The sequence below is a fragment of the Cyprinus carpio genome, chromosome A12 (assembly GCF_018340385.1).
Source record: "Cyprinus carpio isolate SPL01 chromosome A12, ASM1834038v1, whole genome shotgun sequence".
Lineage (NCBI taxonomy): Eukaryota > Metazoa > Chordata > Actinopteri > Cypriniformes > Cyprinidae > Cyprinus > Cyprinus carpio.
The window spans coordinates 11,182,830-11,208,431 of record NC_056583.1 but is presented as its reverse complement, the minus strand read 5'-3'; the positions used below and the strand labels follow the sequence as shown (position 1 = coordinate 11,208,431).

At 36.2% G+C, this 25,602-nt stretch overlaps 1 long non-coding RNA gene and 2 pseudogenes across 1 annotated transcript; 1 reads left to right on the top strand and 2 right to left on the bottom strand.

The window, feature by feature from the left end:
- The first annotated feature begins 561 nt into the window (after positions 1-561).
- Positions 562-11,950, top strand: LOC109063908 (annotated as a pseudogene).
- Positions 11,951-13,874: 1,924 nt separating this feature from the next.
- Positions 13,875-17,404, bottom strand: LOC122146993 (annotated as a pseudogene).
- A 368-nt stretch (positions 17,405-17,772) lies between these two features.
- Positions 17,773-21,679, bottom strand: LOC109053140. Its single transcript, XR_002011650.2, has 3 exons — positions 21,464-21,679; positions 18,689-19,114; positions 17,773-17,892 (listed from the first exon to the last, which is right to left on the bottom strand). It is a non-coding gene; the product is annotated as an uncharacterized LOC109053140 (long non-coding RNA).
- Between the last annotated feature and the right edge of the window lie 3,923 nt (positions 21,680-25,602).

Sequence of the window (25,602 nt, the reverse complement as noted above, 5' to 3'; positions counted from 1 at the left end):
CAAACGATTTCGTATTTTTCTGTGTTGCAGTGGGCCCCCTGTAGGAGGCTCCATCTCCCCCTCATTGCTTGTTTACTTGGACATTCAACTGGTTTCAGTTCATTGTCATAACCACAGTGTTTCCCAAAATGATTATTTGTGATGACACTACAATATATATATGACATAAAAAATGATTTCCCCTTTTACCTATCTTTCACATCCTGCTGTTTGCACACACAAACATGCATTTTTAATGGTTGTAATGGGACGGACACTTGAATGCCAAAGGCAAGACAAGAAAGGGAACATTTATTATTGCCACAAAATTAACTATGGTGAAGCAACTCCCAGTTTACATTTAACGCCGATGTATATATAAGTAAATATTTACATTATTAATTAATATTATTTCTAGTAGGCTATATAAAGCCCCTTACTCCAGGCAGTTGTATGACAAATGAATGCTCTGTGCTGTCCAAATCTACTTCAGTGTTCTCTGTGGCCAGAGAGGACTGCATGACTTTCACAGCGTGATACGAAAATGTCTTTCCTCTTATGCATTTGGTAACTTCCTCTTTCTCGAGTCGATGAGGTGTGTGCACAAATGTGAAACAGTCAAGCAGAAACTGTTGCTGACACAAGTCTGAATGACATGCCTGTTTACTGACTTCAGGGAGCAATATTCTCCATCAAATGAAACTAGTATACTCTTAACCTGCATGTACGAAACAAGGACTTAAAGGCGACAGATTCTTCACAATCATGCTAAAGCAGTTTAACATCTTAAAACAGTTTGGAAATGGGGGGAAGTAAGTACTTTCATTTGTTGCTTTCAGACTATGTTTGTGGTGTTTTTCGTGACACTGTTACAGGAATGTCACTACATGTGACCAAGTGACTATTTTATGCAGTAGATTTGCTTATCTTTTGTATCAAAAAACAAAATATTAATATTATTGATAGCTGTTTTATTTCTCCTAGTATGAGCCATTTGTGGGTTAAGGTGGTCTGAATTGAAGAAGGCGATATGTTTCATATTCTGTGAAAATGTTAATCTGATAACAGTACAATTGTTCATTTATTGATATATCTAGAACTTTAGCAATTCTTACATTCAAATCTTGTTTAAGCCTGAAAATAAAATGTCGTGCCAACAATGTGTACCAACATTAGATTTTAGATTTTAATGGACATTTCCGCTCTCTGTGCCTAGCTTAAAATATGATTTCAGAACATATTTCACATATAATTATGTAATATAAATAACTTGACGGTGATTAGGTGATTGTCTTGAAAGAGGCCATGAAAGGTGTCAGTTTTTAGTTTGTGAGGGTGGAGAGCACATCTGCAGGTTGCAAAGAAAATGATGCTAGGTTTGCAGCTTGCACTGATATGACGGTAACAGGATATTAATAAACTTCTTAACCCCAGACTCAAAGGAGAGACAATAACACGCTGATAAAATTATTTGTGTGACCTTTGAAGCGGAAAATGTATACCACGTACTGCTTGTGCTTGTTTTGGTCCTATGGAACAGTCTTTACAATCCGCAATTCAATTAAGCCAGCAAAAAAATACCTAGTATTTATTAGTTGATATACTGAATGTACACTAGTGTTCAAAAGTTTGGGATCAGTAAGATTTTTTTAAAATAAATAATTCTTTTATTTCATTAAAATTGATCAAACGTGATAGTAAATTTATAATGTTACGCTGTAAAAAAGAACTCATTTTTCACTGACTAATAAGATTTTAAAAACACAGATAACAAGAATATCTGATGCAATCACAGTATAAACTGATCACCACTTCAGTGACACAAAAATGCCTTCTCATGATTTTTGTGTTCTTGTATGCTTTTAGAAACATTGCAAAAGTAAGCAATGACATAATTCATCTGTCTCTGTGATTATATTTCAGGCTCGAAATTATGTTCTGTGTATCTACTAATATTATACGTGCTGCAAAACAGACTGTGGTTAAAAACGAGAGAGTAAAATGGTTTGTGCTTCAGTTTGCAGTCCACTTCCCCTCTACCTACTTTGTTTGGCCTGTTTTCTACAGCGGCCTTGGCGCTCTAAGTTTAGTTTTAGCTGCTTTGAGTGACAGTGGGTTGGCAACTTTTTCTAGGTAAAACTTCTGAATTTTTTTTGAGCTTTCTACATTTACATTTATTCATTTAGCAGATGCAATATACACGAGAATTGCTAGTAATACAATGTTTCCGACATCGTTCAGAAAAGTACAAGCTAGAACAAGGAGGAAATAAGGAAAAGTGAAAGCGTAGAGGAAAATAAATACTGTTTAAATACTAACTAACTAGCTAGTTTAAAATTAACTACTAATACTTACCCTTATTTACATGTCTTTATTTGATTACATGAACACTTTCTTTATGAGTCCAGTACATTTATACAGCAGTTAGTTCTGGCACTTGAATTTGATCACCAAGCAGCGTTTCAGGAGTACACATTCCAACAAAACTGGGAATTTTTTTTTCTTAAACCTTTGCATCACTGTCAGTCTGTGTATAAGCAGTATCTGGTGAAAATTGTCTCTCTTAGTAAGTTAGTCACTGAATCATTAATTCAGCAGATTTGTTTATACACACTGATTCATTCAGGAACACTAGCTGCGTCAAAAATCACAAGTAAATAATTTGTATATGAATGTGTGTACTGTAGTAGGATTGAAATCTCAATGTAGCACAATGTTGTTATCATCATGTGACCTATCAGCGTCACTGCCATTCACAAATACTCTCCTGTGGCCTTATGGGATAGTAAAGTGTCCATTGTATGCATACCATCAGTATCTTTCTGGAAGTAGCGGATTATCTGTGTACTCTGTTTTATGAATATTGTAAATTGGGGACATGCTACACTTCACATACCTTTTTTTACCTACTAAAATAGTAGGGAACTATGCATATTCAGATTCAGCCACTCTCTTTATGAGTGAGTCATTGAATCGTTCATTCATCCGATTTGTTCAAAAACCACTGATTCATTGAGGAACAAAAAGGTCATCACGAGTCTTTCAATTCAAGTCATTTCAAACCAATTTACTAAGTAAATAACTTGTTTATTGAACTTATGGCTTATTAAGCAGTTTTACATTTGCAATTCATGCTGTTGTTCCGAAAATCAACATAGCTGCAGCATCATGGAGTTTGCCATCTGTATTATGTAAGTGATGTTCAGTGTAAATGTTTTTTTACTGTAGGTCACAAGATGCAACTGACCTTCTCTCAGAGGATCTTGTTATGGTGAGGCATTTCCACCACTAATACACTTAAACTAATAAATCTGCACAAGGCACAGTTCTTGAGGCGCCTATATACATACAAGCTGTTTTAACAGAATATGAATACAGGGCCCTGTAAATGATTACTCCATCTGGTTCTTTTAAGGTGGAACAACGTGTGGAGCCAGCAAAGAAAGCTGCCCAGATCATCTACAAGAAGTGGTAGGCTGCCTGCAGAGTCAGCAGGGACTGGACCTCAGAGAGAGGATGGTAAGCCCCTATTCAATCATGTGGATTGTAAGTGTGTTGGATGAAAATTTTGAAGCAGATTAAGCAGCTGCTGTATATGAAAAATGAGTAACGTTCAAAAAGACTAATGAAATGGTCATATGAAGAAATGCTGTGGCTGTGAAGATCATCTACATGGACCACCATCACAGTGGATGGAGGTGGGATTTCTTCCAATAGTATATCTTGGCCTACCATTTTGTTAAAAAAAGCTAATCCCTAATTGCTGATGGAGAGTCCTCGAATCTGTCTTCTGAGGTTTTTGTTTTGTCTGTAAATGTGGATGATTATGTCTGGACAAAAAGTTTTGGATATGCGTTGAACATGTTTGAGAGCTGCTCATAAGTGCTAAGTACAGGGCCTTTATTTTCTTTTTCCTCAAAAATGTGTATTTTTTTTCTTTGTAAGACAGAATTCAGTGTGGAAAATCTGCTCAGTTTCTCAGATTTTTGTCAGTTTTGCCCTCTTTTCCTTCCTTTGCATCTTGTCTTGGGCCATGAATTTACACAGTTATTTTATATTGTCCCTTAGCTGTGATACCCGTGTAAACTAATATAAGTAGATAGGTTCTAAAGCAGAACTATCCAAAAACTTGCTACGCAATACTTCCTGATTTCTTCAATCACTTCGCTCATTCAAATTTTTTCATTGTTTACAGAAAAAGTTACCCCTTATGATGCTGTCTGTCAGTATGGCTGAAAGCTTTAAGGATTTTGATGGCGATTCCTCCATAAGGTGAATATTTTAACATTTGAGTGTTTTAACACTGTGTAATGTTCATTTACCTCGGGCAGAGTTAAGAGTAAATCACAATATGGCAAAGTTGCCTTGGAAATACACCCTTTACAGTCTGCTTCTAAGCACACCTGAACTTTCCTGCAGGAAAGTTCTGGAAATGTGCTGCTTTATGCAAAATTTCCTGGCACGGACTCTGGCAGACTTTGAGATGAAGTTGGAGAAAGAAGTTCTTGTGCCTCTGAATAAGCTCAGTGAGGTAGCTTCTTTCTTACTACTAAGCTATATGAACTGAAACAGGCTGTATTCATGACCCATTCATGAACCATGTTATCTATGCAGGATGATCTGCCAGAGATCTTGAAAAACAAGAAACAGTTTGCTAAACTCACAACAGACTGGAATAATGCTCGCGTCAGGTGATTTTTATTTTCAACAATTATGACCAGAATATGTCTCAACTTTTCTTTCGGCATAAGTCACACCTTCATAATTTGCGATCCTCTTTTATGAAGATGTAAACTTTTATGCAATATGTGTCTCACTTTTAGATCCCAGGCCAGCACAGGCCCACAGGCCAAGCAAGATGGACTAAGAGAGGATGTAGAGGAGGCCTGGAAGAGACTGGAGTCTATCAAGTGTTATACTTGGATATAGTTGGTTTCTTCACTAGTCACAGATTTATTATGCTATTATGGCCAATTCAATATCTAGTTCAGTCATGATCAGTGGTGTCCAATCTCATACCTGCAGAGTTTAGCTCTCAACTGCCTCAACACACCTGCCTGGAAGTTTTTTAGTACGCCTAGTAAAATCTTAATTAGCGGTTCAGGTGTGTTTAGTTAGGGTTGAAGCTAAGCTCTACAGGAGACCGTCTCTCCAGGACTGAGTATGGACACCCCCAGCTCTAGATGGCGCAATTACATCATTTACTACATGGTACAAGCTGATTGATCTGTTTCTGCAGGTAATTAACCTGTTTGTTCAACATTTAAATAGTTTGGTTCAGTGTTCGCTGAATTCTTCTGAACCCTCCACCTCCCCCAGCTCCACCTGTCTAAAACTGCTATGGGATTTATACCTGCCTATACATGCAGCAGCAGCAACATCAGCATTTCATACATGTTCACAGTAGTGTGGTTGTGTATCTACTGGCAGTAGAAATGCTAAGCAGATCAGGGGTCGGATTCACCGAAAATCTTCTTAAGAAATAAATTAAGAAATTTCTTAAGATAAATTCCAGGAAGTTTCGTAAGAATGTTCTTAAGTGCAATTCTTGAAAAAAATTCTTAATAAGTTCTCAAATATATTCTTAAGAACATCTTAATTTTTTTTTTATAAGAAGAAACCATCAGCCGTTATCTGAATGAAAACATGACGCACTGATAAAATCACACTATTGTCTTATGCCGTATTTATAAGCTAAAATTAAAAGCGTTCAATTAAAGCTCCCTATCTGACTCGTTTTACAGTTGCTACTGAGTTTTGAAGTCAGCAAAAAGTAATGTCACACATAGGCTAATCATCATGACCGATCGTGTTTACATTAACGGTCATCGATCACTTCAGAAAACTCGTGCACATCCCTAGTCCTACTATGTATTATATGTAGCTGTTGTTGTAATGCTTAAATATAACAATTAATTTGAAATAACCCAATATATTAAATGACCGATTTTAATGTTTGGGATTTAAGACCAGTCTGGGGCTGTCCTGAATTTAAGAATTATTTACGATGATTTTCAAGAATTTGAATTCTTCTTAGATTTTGTCTTAAGAACAATCTTAAGAAAAAAGATAAGAATATTCTTAAAATGGATTTTTGGGATTACAAAATATTCTTAACTGTTTTCTAAAGTTAAAAAATAATAAGAAAACTGCAGTTAAGAAGAAATTTCTTCTTAAGAATGTTTGGTGAATCCAGCCCCTGGTCTGTCAAGACCAAATACATTAGCATTGTCATAGCCATGATAAAACTCTCATGGTTGGACTATTTTTTGTCATGCTCATTCTATTACCTACTACTTCCTTCTATCTGATCTCAAGCCAGAATCATGAAAGAGGATCTCTTTAGATCGTTCTAAACTAGGGTGCTTATACAAATGATTATGATAAAATGCCATTTGGCTAACAAGTGTAACTTTACAGCTTGTTCAAATTAAACTCAAACGACTTGATTATCTAATTTCCTTCCTCTGCTGTTCATACTGTCAGAAGGCCAAGAAAATCCATGTTACTTGTACTGTGAAAAAGGTCAGCTAATCAAATATTTTCGGGTTTGCCAAGTCGACATGAAACGTGTTGCTTCTTCAGAAGAGGTCTTAGTATTTTCAAGGAATGCACAGCAAGGGAAATCAATGACACAGTACATTTTCTTTCTCTCAGGATCAGTATTCTGCAGACCTTTATCATTTTGCCACTAAAGAGGATGAGTATGCCAGCTACTTCATCCGTGTGAGTACATATGTCCTAAGTGTTTCTCAAACTTTGGCATCCCCACAGGCCCATCAGTAATGCTCAAGTGCCCTTTTTCACCAATACCATGTCAGAATTGTGTTCCTTTTAACTCTTATTGCACTAGATATCATTGATCATTATCATTATTATTATTAAAATGTTAATTATTACAGTTATTAGATCAACAAATAGTCAATACAGTGAGTTATATCCCTTTCTTTTTTTAAAAAAAGCTTTAGTTATCTTAACCCTATTTATTTGTTTATTGTTTTTCAGTTAACTTGGTGTATATAATTGTGTTTGTCTGACATTTTGCGTTATTTGTATTATATGTATAAAATTTACTTGTGCTTTGTTTATAAATCATTATCTTATCATTGCCATTCAGTTTTCCTCGGATGACTCCTTGGAATGTTTTCAGTCAGTCACGGGGTAAAAAAACATGCTTAAGCTTATTGTATGTCTTTTCTGATAGCTTCTAGATCTGCAAGCTGAATATCACAAGGCCCTCATACGAATTCCTGGAGAAAAACATAACCGAGCTCAAAGAGAGTCATAGCCACACAGGTGAGCAGAGGAAAAGAATGTAGCATTAGCAGTGATTAAAACATCTAAACATTCAAATCTTACAAACAAGAGTATATCTGTCTGTTTGAAGAGCCCCAAATGAGTTCATCAGAAGAAAAGGTTTTCGGAGAGCCTCTGCTGTCTCACCTTCAGAGCTGTGGAAGAAAGATTGCTGTCCCTATTGAGGAGTGTGTCGGCATGCTGCTACGTACAGGGCTCAGGGAAGAGGTAAGCACACACACGCACACATGCATATTTAAAAGCCACAAATGCACCTACACACAGATGATTGAACAGCCACATAACTGCATGCCCAGTATTATGAGCATAGTGTTTTCACTTTGCACTCTCATCTTAACAATCTCTCACTATCTATCTTTACATCTGTTAGCCTAGGGTTTGTTCAGGCTAGCAGCTGCTGCATCTGTTGTAAAAAAACTGAAAAGCTGTCTGGATTCAGGGACTGTTGACCATAATGAGTTCAGCTTTGACCCACATGCTGTGGCAGGTGAAAGGCCATCGTAACTTCTTTTTGTGTGATTTGTATGACCTTGACCTTGTTTGTATGAGTTTAGTATTAGCTTATGGCTTAACTGACAATAATGGGGAAAGTGCTTTGTGACACACCAAATGTGGTTGCAATATGTGGGTGAGGTGACAAACTTGCAGCATCAAGCATTTAAAAAAAGCCCAGATGTGTTTGTTAGGATCCTCATTGTCTATTACAGAAACATTTCAGCCATCATTTATTCACGTTGTTTCAAACTCGTATGATTTTCTTATGTGGAAAACAATAAGAGAACTTTAGCAGAATGTTCAAGCTGCTCTTTTTTTTTTTTTTTAAAAACACTAATAGTAAATAGTGACTGATGCTGTATATAAATGACTGAAATTAAGCTTAAACATCTGTGTTATATATTCATATACTGGTATTTAATATTATTTTGTTTGTACTGTCTTTGGCAGGGGCTCTTAAGTGTTACTTGAGAGAAGTTGCCTGAACCGCTCATGACATTTGAGTTATACAATGAATGGTTCAAAGCTGCAGCGTAAGTCTGTACATGCAGCTTGTTTGTTTCCTGTATCAGTGTTAAAACTGCTTAGATACTGAGTTTGAATGCTTTTTTTAATTGTCTTGTCATTTTTTTATTTTTTAGAGAAAAAGAAACAGATGAAAAATTAAAGCAATTGCGGACAGTGTTGGAAAAACTTCCCACCAGAAAACTATAACAACCTCAAGTACGTCAGAGTTTCCACTCTGAATGTCTCCATTTCCACGTCAAAACTATTAACACACATTTTCACACTTCACAATTCACATTCGTGTGTCTGGCAGTGACTTATCTCTTTCTCCATCAGATACCTTGTCCAGTTCCTGTCACACTTGTCAGAGCAGCAAGCGGTGAATAAAATGACACCCAGTAATATAGCCATAGTGCTTGGACCTAATCTTCTGCGGCCTCGCAGTGAAGAGTCAGTATAGCACCCAGTCTAGACTAAAGTATGCATCTAAAATGTAATCTCCTAAAATGTCACTCTGCCTTTCTCTTTTTCAGTTCATTGCTGGACATGGCATCTGCCTCTTCGGTGCAAGTTGTGGCTGTCATAGAGCCGCTTATACAGTATTCCAAGAGCCTCTTCCCCGAAGGTACAGGAATATTACATAAGTCATGGTTCACTGTTGTAAAAACAGCAATCAATAACTTTAATTATAACTTTAATCGTATTACTTCCAGAATTTTTATTTCTGTTCATCCTTTAATGCAGAGGTTCCCAAACTTTTTTAAAATAAAACATTTACTTGAAGTACCACGTGGTATTTTTAAGTTAATATTTTAATCATTTTACTAAACTTTTTCATGTTTACAATTCTCTGATGTCGCTTAATGGTAATATGGCATGCAAACAGATAAAAGATTTTAAGTTTTTAGTAAGTGTTTTATTTTAAGCTTATTTTGTCTTTAAGGTAGACACAAATCTCTTTTTAGCTGTGACAGGGTCTCAGTCCACATTACATTCACACACTGCTGTTTTAGGAACCCAATTAAATTGAATAATACTAATAAAAAACTATATTAATATTATTATGTTTTACTCTAATTACAAAAATGAAAATATATTTTTGTTGTAACTTACAATTGTACTGTAAAATACAAATGAATATTTGCTAATAATTATAATCATTTTATTTAACACTACAAGTTATAACATTAATAATTATGTTTTAAATTTTAAACGTCTAAAGCTTTAAACATTTCAAATCCTCAAGCTTTTAGTTTGGTGGAATACTGCTGAAATGCTACAAACTTTTGCTCACAAAAAATGTTGGAAATTATGCAAATGTGTAAAAAAAAAAAAAAAGTGAACCTAGCATACATTTGCATTCCCAAATGTATGTTAAACTCGCAGTTATTTAGTATGTTATTTAATTAAATCTTTAATTTGACTGAAACCTTTCATTTAAACCTTTAATTTGATAATCACTATATTGTGATTATTGTGCTGCCCTATTCCTTTGTTTTCATTTTATTTGGAATTTTTAGCTTTCCATCAACTCATGAACCTCCTTTGGGGAAACCCTGCTTAATTCTACGTAATTAGGAAGTTTAACATTTTATTTTTGCTGAATTATTTATTAAGTATTATATATATAAAATATAATTAAAACACTGAAGTGCAATTTTATTTTGTGAAATTCAAAATATTTTTTTAAACACAACTTCTTTTTAGAGGTTGACTTTGAGGTCCCAAAACTTCCTGAAAGCCCGATCCCGAAAATATCCAAGAGACCTCTTTCTGACAGCATCTTACCCTCTCCCCTTTTCTCCTCTGGTCGACCATCCCTATCAAAAACTGACAGGTAGTCAACCAACTTGGTCATTTTTAAGGTCAAGATTTTCTACTAAATGAGACTAACTTAAACTTACAAAAGGCTTATTTTTGTTTCGGCTTTGTGTGCTTCTAATTTCAGCTCGGCATCATCTGAGGATCTTGGGGTGACAGTAGTTGTGAAAACTCAGGTGAACCGTGATGCTGTTGTGTGGGATAACAATGATTCTAATCCAATTGCTCAGCCACCTACACTGAATCACATGCCTTCGGCACTTCCTCGTTACACTCCGGTACACGCCCACAGCCAATCACAGGCTAAGACACAGTGCTCCAGCCAATCAGAGCCAACTCAGGAGCTGGCCTCCCAATCCCAGGACCCCTCCCTGAAGATCACTGCCCCTTATAAACGTATGTTGGTGATGATCATACAGTACAGACCAAAAGTTTGGAAACATTACTATTTTTTAATGTTTTTGAAAGAAGTTTCTTCTGCTCATCAAGCCTGCATTTATTTGATCAAAAATACAGGAAAAAAAATGTAATGTTGTGATATATTATTACAATTTAAAATAATTGTTTTTGAATTTATTATACTTTAAATTATCATTTATTTCTGTGATGCAAAGCTGAATTTTTAGGATCATTATCACATGATCCTTAAAAATCATTCTAATATGATGATTCATTATCAAAGCTGGAAACAGTTCTGCTGCTTAATATTTTTTCAGAACATGTGAAAAAATATACTTTTTTAGGATACTTTGATGAATAAAAAGTAAAAAAAAAAAAGAAGCTATGTTTTTAAAATATAAATATTTTTTAATAACAATATACACTACTTGGTAAGTAATTTGGGGTCAGTAATTTTTCTTTCTTTCTTTTTTTAAATAAAATCAATACTTTTATTCAGCAAAGATGTGTTAAATTGATAAAAAAAGTGATAGTAAAGAAAATATATTATTAGAATATATATTATTAGAATTTTTATTTTTATATTTTGAATAAATGCAGTTCTTTTTAACCTTTTATTCATCAAATATATTAGACAGCAGAACTGTTTCCAACACTCATAATAAATCAGAATATTAGAATGATTTCTAAATGATCATGTGATAGACGGGATGTTACATGTGACACTGAAGGCTGGAGTTATGATGCTGAAAATTCAGCTTTGATCACAGGAATAAATTATTTTTTTGAAGTATTTTCAAATGGAAAACTATTATTTTAAGTTGTAATAACATTTCACAATATTACTGTTTTTTTGATCAAATAAATGCAGGCTTTATGAGCATAAGAGACTTCTTTCAAAAACATTAAAAATAGTAATGTTTCCAAACTTTTGGCCTGTACTGTAGATGCTTTTTGTGTTGTCTCATTGTGGTAGAACCTAAATTTCCAATTGATTTCTGCAGCAAGGAGGTCTTTCATCCAGCACAAGACACCAAACCCTGCCAAAGGCCCTCCTGTGAACCAGGCAGGTGCTTTCCCAGCAGCCCAGACGAGAGTGTTTCCTGTTCCTCTGCCGAGAAGCTCTGAAATAAAACCACCACCTTCGCCCAAGCCCGAAAAACACCCAAGCTTCATTGCCCCCGTTGCCTGAAGGAGGACCACAAAAGAAACCCCAAGGCAGAAGACCTAAAGTTCCTCCTCCACAAACCACCCCAAGCACTGAACAAGCAGCTCTCCTCTCCAGCTCAGTGAGTCTTGGAGAAGAAAGTTAAACTGGGGGAAAAAGCACTGGTTTGCTATGACATCTAACAGTTTGTACTTTCTCATGTGCAGTATCTTCTGGTTAATCTTTTAACTGCAGTGGTTTTTTTAATACACTAGTGTTCAAAAGTTTGAGGTCTGTAAGATTAGAAAAAAAAATGTTTTTGATTTATTTCGTAGCGAAAAATACAGTACAAAAAAACAGTACATATATTGTAAAATATTGTTACAATTTAAAAGAACTGTTTTCTATTTTAATATTCAAAATGTAATTTTTCATGTGAAGGCAAAGCTGAATTTCCATCCACTCCATTACTCATCATCACTCCAGTCTTCAGTGTCACGTGATCCTTCAAAAATCATTCTGATATGCTGATTTGGTGCTCAAGAAAAATTTTGAAAGCAGTTGTGCTGCTTATTATTTTTGTGAAAGCCGTGATGCATTTGTTTCTTTGATGAACGAAAGTTCAAGAGAACCAGCATTTACTCTAAATTGATAAATATCTTACTGTCAGTTTGATCAGTTTAATGCAATCTGAATATAAAAAGTATAAATTTCTTAAAAAAAAAACAAACCTTTGACCCCAAGCCTTTGAACAAAAGTATATGTCTTTTGGTTAACCTTTATTATCTTAGATCAGCTTTAGAGATACAAGTTTTAAGAACTGTCAAACACAAATATACCACAGTACAATCTGACTTCCTTTGGTTTTAGTTTAAGGCGTACTGACAAGCTTCACATTAGATATTTATATATAAGCTTATACTGAAGCATGACATTTGAAACGCCATAACCGTAAGATTATGTTCGCACTTGTTTAAAAGCCTTTTAAGGCTGATGTGGTTCATAGCTTCTTTTAATGAAAACTTTATTGCTGTCATTGAAGGGTAACATACATTGCTATTTTGTAAATTTCTTGTGCAAAGCCGCTCATACGTACAGTGTGTACATATTATATTGTGATTAAGGGAATGGAGAGGTTAACTTTCATAATAAAACTTAAAATCAAAGAAAATTCATATTAATATTTCAACAGAATTCATAATACATTGATAAAAGTTGTTGGGCATCATATAATATTACCGTATACTGTGTTGCTCTTAACATATTTATCATGTAATAAAGGAAAGAGAAATGAAAGTCATGGTTGGTTATTTGATCTGTTTTGTTTGTGCTGATGTGAAAACATAAAGCACATCACAGCGACCAGTGGGTCTTCGTCTTATCTTTTAAAGATCACTGGTTTCTCAGGAGATATTTGTTTTAAAAAAATTAAACTGCCACACAGTGTTCACGATGGGAATATGAGCTATTAAAACTACATGAATGCAAAATGCAAAGTGTTAGATAAACTTGTATTAGATACAAGATAGCTAGCAGGTATATGTCTGTACTTCTACATGGTATCACTGTACATTACATACGATAGAGGTTTACTTGAAATCTAAATACTGTAAACTAAAATTTTGCATATTTTAATGGCATATTGTTACCACTGTATAGCTGTGTTTATGTGCATTTACAGAGCATTTGTGGCAGGTTTTATTTCCCTGGATCAAATCTAATATTTAGGAATGAGAAGGTAGGATCAAACATAGGTGAAAATCTGAGATGCCAGAATTTATGTTCTTGTCCAATTTTAGAAAATTGATAGATTTACTCATATTGCATGTAAATGTGATGTTTTTTGTTCTGTTTCTTTTTTGTGATACTTTCTTTCTTTGTGTAGGGGTAAATAACAAAATAATTAGCTTTCATTTTCCCCATTGCAAAATTTTTAAGGAATAGTGCTTCCCAAAAAATAATGTCATTATGAACTTGTATGACCTTCCTTATTGGAAACAAAAATTTTAGGTGAATATCCTTGGTGTTCTTTTCCATATAATGAGTCTGAATGAGAACTGTAAACTCCAAACTCCAAAATGACAAAAAAAAAAAAAAAACACCAAAAGTTGAACAAAAGTAATCCCGTTGACTTGTGGGTTGTAAGTAGTCTTCTGGAGTCATACCATAGCTGTCTGTGAGGAACAGAACAAATTTCATTATTGTTACATTTACACTTTATTATTTAATTGTTATTAAAGGGACCCCAGCCAAAAAGAAAAATCCTGATCTCATTCCAAACCTTCCACACATTTCTTTCTTCTGCAGAACAAAATATTTTGAACAGTGTTGGGAACCAAACAACATTGAACTATCTTTTCAATGAATCAGTTTTTGAAGTACAGAAAACCAGTCTGGATGATTCGTTCAAAAATCAACTCGAACCCGAGTTGATTTGGTTCACAAGTGACTTAATGATCCAGTTCACAGCCTAAAGGAACAGAATATTCGAAGTCGATAATGACTTTTGGGAACTTTGGTCTGTGGCATTTTGTGCCAATCTTTTTTATTATAGCACAGAAGAAAGTAACAGGTTTGGAACAACATGAGGCTGAGTCAATTATGACAGAATGTTCATTTTTGACTTTTAAAGTATCCCTTTAAAAGTGCTGTACGATTTGGACGATAGGCGTCTCATAGTGTTAGACTTTGATTTCTTCCTCTTCTTCAGGATAGCTGTATATGGTCCTCTCCTATGAGAGTTGTTGGTGTTTGTATTCCTGAGTCCTCCACTCCCATAATGACGTGCCAGCACATCAGCAGCCCTCTGGAAACTCTCTGGCTTCATGCCGTGATCCTCAATGGACATGGAGCGCATCCAATCCCCCAGCATGGATTTTTTGGGTGACTCACTATTACAAAGTCTGAATGCTTCCACTCTCCTCCATATAACCGTGTCCTACCGTCATCATCTTCTCTCAGGAGAGAGTCCACCAAAGATGTGGTTGCGTCTGAGTCCACCTCAGAGTTATCATCGGTGGACTGTGTTTTTTCACTGATGGGATCAGCCTTCTCACACACAGGGCTGTCAATCATGGCAAAGACTTCAGACATGAGGGAAGGGCCCAGGTCAAGAGTGAAGGAGTTCATGGAGTCAGAAGGACTGATGGAGTCTGAACAGGGGAAGGACGGGATACCCGTGTCCGTGAGTGAGCCTCTGTGGATTTCAGGCAGGCAGGCTGAGGGGAGAACTGCCCTGGGCTGGACGCTCAGTGCGGGACAGTCTCGGCAAGGTTACAAAGCCAGACTCCAAACCTGCAAAACAAAGAAACATGAAAAAAAAATTGTTCTTGCTTATGAGTTTGACCAACAGAGGGCAGTGAGAACCAACACACTGCATTTAGCAATTCCAGACTGCAGCTAAGAGTAGCAAATAATTTCTGCAATATGGCTGGATGCCCTTAAAGTGATAGTTCACCCTAAAATTAAAATTTTTTCATCATTTACTCATCCTCATGTCTCAGTGTTTTTGTCCATACAATTATGGACCCCACTGACTTTCATTATATGGACAAATACAGCCAAAATATCTTCTTTTGTGTTGCACAGAAGAAAGTAAGTCATACAGGTTTGGAACAACATGAAGAAAGTGAGTAAATAATGACAACATTTTCGGTGAAACTGTCCTTTAAAGATCTGTGATTCTGACCATATACGAGCTCTGTAACACTGCACACTTGGCACAGAAAGGGCAGCATTTACAAATTACAGGGAAAATCGTGGATATAGAAACTCTTCACATGATTGACAAACAGGGCTCTAAGACGGGATTGTGCGCTCAGCACTAAAACATCTCATTCATAGCTCCCGGTCAGAAAACAACATTCCAGCCTTCTGTCTGAGTGGTTAGTCATTCAGTCAGCTGAATTAAACACTTAGTTTGCTTACTAAAACTTTCCATATATTGATAATTAAACTCATCAGACTGTTTGGGTGTGCATTTGGTGTATGTAGTTTTTTTTGTTTTTTTGGTATGCGGGGGGTTGTTTATGAGCAGCTCTCCTGTAGAGCAGCCAGTGAGGCATGTTTGAGGTATTTGAATGGGTGAGGCAGACGCTGATCACTGAACTGTAATGTCGGGTCTAAGGACTGTGGGATTGCACAGGTGTTTAGATGGTTTATCAAACAATTTCTGTTTGATCTGACACATGTTTCCCTGAAGGACACAAAGCTAGTAAACAAACATATTTAATTCAGACAAAACATACATGAGACACAGTGCCTACGTACACTACCATTCAAAAGTTTGGCATCGGTAAGGTTTTTATATGTTTTTAAAAGAAGTCTCTTATGCTCAAGAAGGTTGCATTTATTTGACCAAAAATACAATAGTACAACAGTAAAATTATGAAATATAACAATTTACAAATAACAAATTTCTATTTGAAAATATTATTTATTTTTGTGATGGCAAAGCTACATTTTCAGCAGCCCTTACTCCAGTCTTTAGAGTCACATGATTGTTTCTGAACTCATTCTAATATGCTAATTTGGTGCTCAAGTAAAACTTCCTTATTTATTACCATTAAAAACAGTTAATGATTAACATTTATGCTGATATACTAACAATGATTAATATTTTTGTGAAAACAGCTATGAATACTTTTTTCCAGGATTCTTTGATGAATATAATATCTTTTGTAACATCATAAAATGTTTTACAGTCACTTTTGATCAATTTAATGTGTCCCTGCTGAATAAAAATATTATTAATTTTATATATTGCTTAATCCTGTTCAGTACACACATTTCAGTTATTAATATTTTATTTTCTTCTGTTTTATTTTATTTTATATTTCATTTTATTTTACTGCTTTCTACAACATTTTTTGCTTACAAAAACTGCACATTCACAACTTCATTTACTGTATATTTAATCCATGTTATGTGTATAGAACTGATTCTGAATTTATTAATGCAGTGATGACTATCCTTTTAGATGCTCCTTTGTCTGAGATGTGGTGCTACAAAAAAATGTGCAAAATTATATTCATCAAGGTAACGTTCATGATTTTTTCAAGCTTTATAAGGATTTCATTTATTTTCATGACCTTCTAAAGCCTAGTTATCTCACATTTTAAAATTCCTTGATTTTGTACCATCATAACTTCCATCAGTAATGCGGTTTCAATCATATCAGGAGTGACTTATGTACACACACAGAAGGCCCATAACTTATGGGCTTCACTTCTGCATTTGAATCTGAATCTGACAAAGGTGAACAACACTTACAAACTCACCGTACAAGTATGTGGAGTTCTCTGGTGTTTTGGGTGAACTAGGGAAAAGCACTTTCACAGGACAGCCGTTGGGTGAGTCCACGTCCAGCCGGGGGAGGGAAATGGCATTCTTTATGATTGGGGAAAGAAATGGGTGGAGGTGGGGGGTGAAAGGTCCTTGGAGCTGCCGCGGGGCCTTTCGGGGGTCCTGCGGACATGGCGAAGTGTGCGAGAGAAGAATCCCTCATTCTTCTCTGAAGTGCAAGAGTCTCCATCTGCGTTATTTCCTGCTCCACCATGGTTGCTGAGGAAACGAGGGTGTCCCCAAACACATCCCCTCCACGGCCCACATGCATGGTGTGGCGGAAGTCGCCCAATGGGGGGCTGATCATGTCTGGGGTGAGGTCACCTTTAAATCGACGCTTTCCTGAGGAGTGGGAAAACCAGGCCCTTTCAGGCCGACAAGCTTACCCAAGTTCATGGCTTCTCCGGGTTCAAAAAAGTATGTTTCCAGAATCAGAAAAAAACAACAACACAAAAATTGTTTAAAAAAATGGTGAGAACACCGTAAAAAAGCAAAATTATACACGTATCAAGCTTCAAAATATCTCAGCAGAATAACAACCGCAGTTGAGTGGAAAGTTTCTTTGCACAGTTTCTCAAAAGGCAGAAGCATTCAGCTATGTCCTGTTTTGGCCATCGGTCTTTGTTCATATCCAGAAAGATTCTGTGAAGATAAATGTGAGCTGAAAACATGCATGACTCCAATTCCTGAAAACCTCGGCTGCATATGTGGTTAAAGATTCTGGGCTTCACAGTTGTTCTGGGTTTGTGCTTTTGAAAAAAAAAAAAAAAAAAAAAAAAAATCAGTTCAGAAATAAATTCAACTCAGACTGCAGATGTGTGGTTTAGGACTGAAACCATGTGCTCCTTCTTTAGTAAGGTCCAGAGAGTCTGCTGCTACATGCTCTGAAAGATGCACAAATATTAACAAAATATCTGTAAACAATTCAGTTGCTAAAAAGAAAGTGATACAATATGGTATGAGACACAGGCACAGACATGCTACACTAATTATCAAAATTAATGTAAAAATGTTATAAAAGGTTTTTAAAATGCATGTTGTGTAAAACTGAGTTAATTTGACTTAGTTTTTAATGAGCCTTTAATGAGTGTAGTGCCCTTTAAATACCTAAATTCAGCTTTAACGCACTTGCACTGTACAGTATTTTGGTTGTTAACTTTAAGGGCATCCTTTACCAAAGTATGCATCTTTACCAGAGAATTTTTCCACTCTCAGATTGTAAATGTAAAGAGGCGCTAAGGTTACATTTCACAATGACATGAAGTTTGAAAATTTTTCCAATAAAATTTTCTAATAAAACAAGTTTTCTCAATAAAATTTCCCATATAAAAAACATTTAATTAATAGATCAAAACATTTTGTTTACTATTAATAACTATTCATACCTTTTTTTAGCATTGGGTCAGCTCAGGCTTTTAAATTGTTCTTGACTAGTTAAAGTCATGAGAATCATTTCAAAAGGAGCAAAGTCTCATTCCATCAAACCACGACAAGCTTTACTTCGGCTGTGTTGCACATTTCATGCTAAATTACCAGTAAAGACTCACCATGTGTGATAAGGACAAACTCTTTACCTGATTAGTGTTAGGTCATAAATCATATCCATTCTGCTGGACCTAGGAGAAACACTACAATATATATATTTTAAATATACTGCTAAAAATGACAGAGGCCACATACCTTAATCAGACTTGTGTAATCAATGAGATCGCATGCTTTTCCAATACAAGTTCATTCAGTAACCTTTGACCTGCACCCTGCTAAGGCGACAGGGAGGCTTGTTGCTTTATCCCTGCATGTATACTCTCCTCATGCTCCTCCACTCCCACTGGCCTCTGCTCCTGATCCTTTGTTTTTAAAGATACTCAAATCCAACGGCCCACTCGCCAGGAATCTCCAGGGGGAGATAAAGGGTCTTTAAAGGCAATAAATTAAATGTAATTATCTGGGCAATAGTAGCCTACGGCTTGACGGAGGCTCCTTAAGGATTGGTCATGTTCAGGATAAGCCCCTAATCCCTCTTCCCTTCCTTCACCCCGAATCCTGCTGGTTTATTCCAATCAGTCGTCCCAGTTTGAAGGGGTTTTTGTAAAATCAACAAATGTCCTGTATGAGAGAGTGAAACAGGTGGATGCGTAACAGACCATGATTAAAGCAGACCAAAAGTCCAATACAAATGATATTATCAGCATAACAATTTGAGTGAAAATGTGAATTTAAAAAATAACATGAATTTCAGAATGTCTTAGCATTTGGTACAGTTTGTTTATTAGTGACCTAGAAATAGTGTATTTATTATTTTTTATTCATATTATTTATTGTTTATGTTATTATTTATATATGTCTTTGTTTTACATATATATAATATTAAATAATACTACACTGCCCAGTCAAACATATGGAATAATTAAAAAAAAAAAAAAAAAAAAATATTAATGTATTCTAAAGAAGTTTCTTTTTCTTACCAAGGCTGGATTTATTTGATCAGAAATACGGTAATATTGTGGAATATTGTTATTTTATTACTGTATCACCAATTTTACTGTGTTTTTAATCATATGAATTCAGCTTTGGTGAGCAAAAACATTAAATAAATCTTAATTATTCTAAACTTTTGACTGATAGTGTATATAATATATCATAACATTGTTTTATTTTGTTAATATGTTTTCAAAGTATTAATATTTAGCGTATTTCATAAGTATTGGTCAAACATGAAATCACATGTGTCCATATAGATTTACGGTCAAAAATGTATTTTGCGAACATTGTCCCCAAAACATAATTTTTTTCCAACATCTGCCGAGAAATAAGAAAAGGTTGTTGGTGTATGTCGTTGTGTAATGTGCTAAACATAACTTAACAAACTAATACACTGACATTCAGCAGAGCTGCTGTTGGCTCTTGACATGACAAATGGCAATAAACCAAAACACACTGTCTCATAATTCTTGCAGCTGTTTTTAGTGAAATCCAAACAATACAATTATGTTTGTGCATTGTTTGAGAGAAGGAGATGTACGCGTCAACCCTAAACGGCAGTCTAATAAATCCCGTGTGTGTGTGTGCATGCATGGGGTAAACATCTCTGTCCATTACAGACATCCATTACAGTACCCACATTCAAGATTGGAAACATGTTTGGGGTTTTTCTCTTCTTTCCCTCTGCGGGACTGTCGGCCTTCCTTCATGTGGGAATAAAAAAGTTGATCTGTCTGATCTTAATAGCACTTGCTCTTTGCAGCCGTCCAATGCAGATTCATATAATATAATTAAAGTAAATGATTTGAACATCAGTCACATTCAACATTTGTTCTTTTGAACTGAAAAAGGGTTCAAAAAGAGTTTCATATACAGTACTTAACATATTTCTCCCATTCTTGATCAGCTAGGCTACACTACTGTATAACTTCGCTAACTAGGTGAACAAACATTCAAGATAAGGCCTCATTTTTCCTTTTCACCCAATGACCTCCACTTTTTTCTTTCATCTCATGTGGTCTAAAGAAGAAGAAAAAAAAAGGCTGCCAAGGCGTAAATCATGAATACAAATAAACTAATTTCATCATTTGAACATATCCTATTATTACAAAGCACTCAGCACGACCGTCTGGCAGAGCGAGTCCATTATGGAAAATACCACCAATGCAAACAATCTCAATGGTTTTGTGTGAAATTATACTGTAACTGGCCCTGTCTGTTTTACTCATATATTTATTCCGTATATTTTCCTATTTACACTTCTTTATTTTTGATCAGAAATCTAAATGCTATCTTCAGAACAATAACCTAATCTAAACTAATCTAAAAAGGCACAGTGGCACAATGAATACTAGTTAACGGACCTCTAATACAGTGTAATGCAAAATATAGCCTAAGGAAAATGACAAATAAGAGTAACTAAATATATGGGACAAGGACAGATCAATGTTGCTGAACTAAAATGTTGCTGTAGCAGTCCATTGATCTAGTCATTTGTGAACTTTGGATTTCATTCACAGAAATGACATCCTAGTTTATTCACAAAAGTAGGCTACAGTTTAACATAAAAGCAGAGTTGCAAGACAGTGCATGTTTTCCTCATCAGTAACCAAAATCAAATCTTGAATAAAGCTCATTGACTAGTATGTAAACCTTAAATTCCACCATCTAATTAAATTGATTTATCATAAAGAATGAAGTCATAACTGCCGCTCATAACGGACATGAACTGTAAGTAGCCTATGCAGTGGAGCGCGCATTCTAATTTTACAGCAGCACAGATTAGGTTTCCTCCGTCATGCACTCAATAACACACGACTTGTTGACTAAATTAACATTGGTTACGCTGTTAATAGTACGGACTAAACAAAACGCGAATTTAGCATACTTAATATGGTATGCTCCTAAATAAGTAGACACAATTCAAAATGCTGAGACATTAATGTGACAATTGAGTATACCAGTACAACTCACCTCGTGGGTTGATAAATACAAGTTTATCATGCCCCAAAAAGCGATGAATGAGATTTATCTCCACATATAGTAAGAGCCTGCAGTCCACCATAAATCTTTTCTCTTTTGTACAGTCTTCCGTTTGAGAGGCAGCGGTCAGTGTGGAGCTCCGTGTCGCGTTTGGTCAGGAGAGACTCGCGGGGCGGGCGTTTCGAACGCTACTTGGACAAGTTCCATGTTCCCAGTGTGTTCAGTGCCACGACTGTATATCTCTCGAGTAGTTTGCAGTTTGCAGACATTTATCGCGTGTTTAGTGCTGAAACGTTACATATCTGAGGTTTAAAGCTTTGTTTATTTAGCCCTGTTTATTTATCTGGTGAAAATGAAATGCATTTTTTGGGTAATGCTATTATAATGATGCATATGGTTATGAAATCACATGACCAGTCCTGTCAAATGTCTATGCTACTGCTTTTCAAACTTATAATACATTAGAATCATAATAATACATTATTAATTAGAATAATTAACATTATTAATTTAATAATAATTCATTAAATAGTTATGGAAAATATATTTTAAAGGTTTATCGCTCGGCTTAGCAACAAGATTCCATTTTAAGTATCCTCTTTTTTTTTTTTCAAAGCATGTGCTGTGTTCAGGAATTGTAATTATAAAGTCTTCAATTTTCAAATGTAAATAATGCATCCCTGCTTGAGGATGTTTGCTTTCAGCAGGGATTGCATAAACTGCAAAAAGGCCTGTGATCAAAGTCTAGATGGCTTTAGTGTTGGTGTCACCATTGGGTCAAAATAATTCATAACCCAGAGCAGTGTTATTGATGTAAGCAGATCAGTAGATCAATGGAAGTCCTGCAGTTTGTATCCAAGGGCAATGCATGAGCATCAGTGGGAAATTGATTGTGATTCAGAACAGTCCTCTCATGTATTGAGAGGGAAAATAGCCCGGAAAAACACGCTGATCCATTCAAAACCGCTGCTGCTGTTAGAAATGAGAGATGGATTGGTAAAAAAAAACAAAAACAAAATCCATTTGGGGAGGTAAAGTTTCTAAAGTCATCATGGAGTATAAAACAGCCATCTCAGAGATGTAACTGCATCGATTGCATTTAATATCAACAGCTACAAGATCTTTTCTGATCTTTTCTGTCATATATTTTCATCTTTATTCTCTGTTTTTCTCTCTGCTCCTTTATTGTCCCATTAGCTGCTCTATCTTGTTCTTCTTAGAGTAAACAATCCCCTCTGCTCAAGCATGCCAGGTATTTGCTGTGAATAACATGTAGCTTTTGGATACTTTTCAGATGCTAGTCCCAAAAGGGAGGCAGGGATATAATTTTAGGTTTTTCTCTCCCCTTTTTGACTTCACAACAATCTGTCTTTTCCTTTGTCCACCCAAGTCTGTCTCTCTCAATCTGTTTCCCCCAGTTCCTCCTCTTCCTTTCAGTCCAATGCCTAGTCTTTTTAATTATTATTGTTTTATATTAATACAAATGCAATTAGGAAACAAAAACCACAGTGTCCTTTATCAAACCCAATCCTAAAAAACTATTACATTTTTTTCTATAATATAAATAATATAAGTATTTGTTTACTTGAAATGAAATGAAATGAAAGGGTTACACTATAACATCAAGTGTGTTAAACACACACACACACACACACACACACACACACACACACACACACACAACAATATATAAAACTGTGGTAACACTTTACAATAAGATTTCAGTTGTTAACATTAACTATATTAGTTAACATTAACATAATTATATAGCATTTATTATATGTTAGTTAATACTAAGTTCAAAACTAACTAATACATTAAAAGGTTGTTTAAAATTGTATCTTTTAACATCAGTTAATGCACTGTGAAATAACATGAAGATTAATATTTTTTATTAACTAACATTAACAAAAATTAATAAATGCTGTAAAAATATGTTGTTCATTGTTAGTTCATGTTAGTTAATGCATGCAAATGAGACCTTATTGTAAAGTGTTACCAAAACTTTTAATGTAAAAGCTTTGTTCGTCTTCAGAACACAATTTAAGATATTTTGGATGAAAACCGGGAGGCCTGTGACTGTCCCATAGACTGCCAAGTAAATAACAGTGTCAAGGTCCATTAAAGGTATGAAAGTCGTCGTCAGAATACGTCATCTGCCATCAGACATGCAATCTGAGTTATATGAATCGATGGGAACACTTTTTGTAAGCGAAGAAAACAAAAATAACTATTTTATTCAACAATTCCTTGTTTTCTTCGCTTACAAAAATTGTTCCCATTGCGTCATATAACCTAGATTGCACGTCTGATGGCAGATGGAGTATTCTGACGATGACTTTCACACCTTTTTATGGACCTTGACACTGTTATTTACTTGGCAGTCTATTTGACAGTCACGGGCCTCCCGGTTCTCATGCAAAATATCTTAAATTGTGTTCCGAAGACGAACTGAGCTTTTACGGGTTTGGAACGACATGGGGGTAAGTGATGAATGAAAAAATTTTCATTTTGGGGTGGAGTATCCCTTTAAGTAAAGCAGCACAAGGCAAATGGCAGATAGAGTACAAACCAGTGAAGTAAAGAAACAGTGCAGATACAATTATTGTAGTGCAAGAGAGCTTATTCAGTCTGATTAAAGTGACAAAAAGCTCAGAGAGCAGTTCTTTATTAAACTGTCTGAAGAGGTAGCTGAATGAGGTAGTGAGCAGACCAATTCTACACACAGTTTCTGGTGCAGGTCACAGTTTGTTAGTGGGAGGGAGGAGTGAAAGGACCTGGAGATGTGGGAGCTGGGGGGGGGGGTCCTTCAGTCTGCTGGTCCTGGCCTGGAGACCCCACATTTTCCTCCATGATGGAAGCAGACTGAGGAAGCTGTGTGTCAGGTGGACGTGATCACCTTAGGGCTTTGCGGTTGAGACGGGCTCCATAAATGTCATGGAGGGAGGGGAGAGAGACACCAAAGATCTTCTCAGCTGCTTTTACTATGCGTTGAAGGGTCTTCTGGCAGGACACGTTGCAGGCGCCATACCACACAGTGATGCAGCTTGTCAGAATGCTCTCGATGGTGCCTCTGTAGAAGGTGCACATGATGGGGGCCGGGCTCTGGCTCTTCTCAGCTTGCGGAGGAAGTAGAGATGCTGCTGTGCTTTTTTGGCCAGTGCTGCTGTGTTTTTAGTCCAGGAGAGGTCCTCTGTGATGTGCAAACCCAGGAACTTGGTGCTGCTCACTCTCTCCACAGTCGCACCATTGATGGACAGAGGAGTATGATGAGTGTGCATTCTCCTGAAGTCAACAACAATCTCCTCTTCTCTTCTCCACATTTAGAGAGAGATTGTTGTCACTGCACCACCCGGCCAGGCGGCTCACCTCGCTCCTGTAGTTTGTCTCATCTCTGTTGCTGATGAGACCCACTACAGTTGTGTCATCCGCAAACTTAATGAGGAGGGTGGAGTTGTGTGACGGTGAGCAGTCATGTGTCAGCAGAGTGAAGAGGAGGGGGCTCAGCACACATCCTTGGGGGGCCCCAGTGTGATGGTGCTGGATGTGTTATTGCCGACCCGTACTGCCTGAGGTCTTCCAGTCAGAAAGTCCAACAGCCAGTTACACAGTGTGTTGAGCCCCAGCTGGACCAGTTTGTGAACGAGCTGTTGAGGGATCATTGTGTTGAATGCTGAACTGAAGTCTATGAACAGCATTCTGACGTATGAGTCTTTTTTAGTCTACAGTCGTGGCCAAAAGTTTTGAGAATTACATAAATATTAGTTTTCAAAAAGTTTGCTGCTAAACTGCTTTTAGATCTTTGTTTCAGTTGTTTCTGTGATGTACTGAAATATGATTACAAGCACTTCATACATTTCAAAGGCTTTTATCGACAATTACATGACATTTATGCAAAGTCAGTATTTGCAGTGTTGGCCTTTCTTTTTCAGGACCTCTGCAATTCGACTGGGCATGCTCTCAATCAACTTCTGGGCCAAATCCTGACTGATAGCAACCCATTCTTTCATAATAACTTCTTGGAGTTTGTCAGAATTAGTGGGTTTTTTGTTTGTCCACCCGCCTCTTGAGGATTGACCACAAGTTCTCAATGGGATTAAGATCTGGGGAGTTTCCAGGCCATGGACCCA